Below are 2,699 nucleotides of genomic sequence, written 5' to 3'. Positions count from 1 at the left end.
GAACGGGATTAGTCATTCGTGCCGTGACGGCCAGGAATTACGAGCGAAGAATTACCTGCCTTTGTTGAAGACATCTCTCTCTCTCTCTCTCTCTCTCTCTCAACCCTTAGAAAGTAAATATTATTTTCTCGCTTTAAAAAAACCTATAAAATTCTTCTCTTTTTTTTTTTTGACTCACTCTCTTGGTAATAAGACAAAGAGTGATGGACTTTGGATGCAAAGAGTCTATGGATCAGTGTTCGAAAAAAACTATTTTCCCAAAAAGTAAAAAACTTTCATCTAAAAATTGTGAAATTATTTATAAAGAAAATTTTCAAATTTTGAAGGTTTTTGTTCTACAACCCCTCAAAATATACAGGTTTTTGTACCCTTAAGTTTCAAATTTGAAGGTAATTTTAAAAATCTGCAAGTGCAAATTACACTATACCCGGGTTTTTTTCGAACACTACTATGGATTCTCCACGAAACCTATTAGGTCTTTGGTAGTCTCAACGCATTGGTATAATACAGTCAAGATTAATATTTAATCGGAATTGTGTGCATTCACTAATATTATTTTGGATGTAGGCGATGATTGAGTGATAGATTATATGTTAATTGCAGCAGAGCAGGTGGAACATGTGTTCGACTCCTATGAGATATTTTGGAAGACATGTGAAAACTTTTTATGGTTTCATATTTGGGCATAAATATTTTTGTAAGACTAAGGCCTCAAACATTTGTACAAAACCAGTTAGTATCTTATACTTTTGGTAGCCCACAACTTTATTTTTGTAGAGTTTTTATGCTCAAAAACTCAAAAGCACTTGTGCTTTATTTTTGGAGTTATCAGCAAGCTTTTTCTAATGCATATAAATATGGGTGAGTGGTACAAGGGCCACACTTATCCAAGGGAGAGTCAAGGGGAGATTCAACCCAATCTTGTATCGATAATGATCTCTTTCTTATCCTCTAGTTCTCTTTCCAACACTTTAGATTTATGTGTCACTAAATTTGATTCTAGGGTCAAAACAAATATAGATCATGTTCCTGGTTTTCATTTCAAAAGTTTCTTTGAAATTTTCATGGTTGGCTATTGGGATGACATCGAGAAAAGACGTGTTAAAGGATTCAAGCATGATTGTAGTTTTTTTAAAAAATAATAGAGCTTAAGATGTTATCTATTCTAATCCTTTTTTATTACTTGTCAAATAATCTGTATATTTGTGCATAGTGGTAAACTTTGTTCCAAGAAAGTTCATTTAAAAAAGTCTCTTCCATTCATGAAAATTATAAACTAATGTTTAATTTAAAAAATTGGAATTTCTTTAAGTTGTGGGGACTGCACGTATCCCATTTAAAAGTCAAGTTGTTTTTTATGTCAAGCATTATTAGTTTATAAATTTATCGAGGTCACCACATGTTCTTTCTTAAAAAAAAGTGTCAAAATTCATGTAGTTTTTTAATCTACACATGGAATTCTAGATGTGCTTTCAAAAAAAGTGTTTTTAAGCTATTTTTGAGCTTTCAGACATTTTGGGAGGGAATCTTTTTTAGGTAACCCTCGTCAGTTACCTATTTTTCTCATAACAGTGTAAGAGCATAACAAAGACTTGCACAAATTAAAAGCATAATCTACACATGAAGCTAAGACTCCTTGGGTTTGTTGTCATGTTAGCACATGTGAGGATGTGCTACCAAGCTCAGAGTTATTGAAGCAAGTCATCTTCTCTTATAAAATAGAAATGGTTAACTTTCTCACCTAGCTTGCTTTTATGAGAATAAAGTCATATACACCAAAATATCTACCTCATCAACTAGTAGTACACTAGTGTTAAATTTCTTAGGATAGTCATGCTAGCAAAGAAGGTTTTCCAAAGACTGGTAAAATAATGTAGCTTGTATACTGCTCTTCCTTAGTTTTCATAGCATCTCTATAAAATGTGAATACCTCTAATCTTGTAAAATTGTTAGGTAAAACCTGCCTATTGTCGGCATACATTCTACATGATACTTAAAATAACCAATGAAGCCATGTTAAAGCATTTTTCCCATTGGACCTATAGATAATAAAGAATCCAACGGCTTTGTTCTGCCCCATTTTTGGTCCTGCACTTCATCCTCTCAAGCTGTACATTTTCAAGACTCAAAGCAACCTTAAAGGTTGTCCTACATACCAAATCAAAACCAAGGCTATATTCAAATTTTCCATGTAAACAAGGTATTAATAGCCCACTAAGAAGTGCATCTTACTCTCCACTGCTTATGTCAAAATAGCGTGCTCGTAATGCGTTTAACTTCTGAAACCCAAACTTTGCTAGACTTTTTTGCTTGCAACATTCTATTTTAACTGCATCTCTTAGTTATCTATCTGCACATACAAATGCTTATTGCTTTAACCCATGGTAGGTCTTACCTCGATACATTAGAGATGATGTCAATTTCTCAATGGTATCCAGCATCATGTTCATCACTTCTACCATCATTTCTTTCTTGTTGTGGTGTGGAGGCTTTACTTGGAGAAGCAAAGTAAGGACTCCTTCGTATTCTCATAGCTTCATATGATGTAGAAGATAAGCCTGGTGATTGTCCATGGCTTGGAGTTTTCACTTCTCTAAAGAAGACAAGGAATAGGATGCGAATGAGATACCCTTTGAATGTGATGTGGTGGTAGGGGATGAGCTACCACCCACTTATGGAGGGGAAATGACCAACGGAAT

Source organism: Cibotium barometz, chromosome 62 (assembly GCF_041138505.1).
Source record: "Cibotium barometz isolate CiBa-2024 chromosome 62, ASM4113850v1, whole genome shotgun sequence".
In the NCBI taxonomy this organism is placed as follows: domain Eukaryota; kingdom Viridiplantae; phylum Streptophyta; class Polypodiopsida; order Cyatheales; family Cibotiaceae; genus Cibotium; species Cibotium barometz.
Note: the sequence above shows the minus strand (reverse complement) of the source record.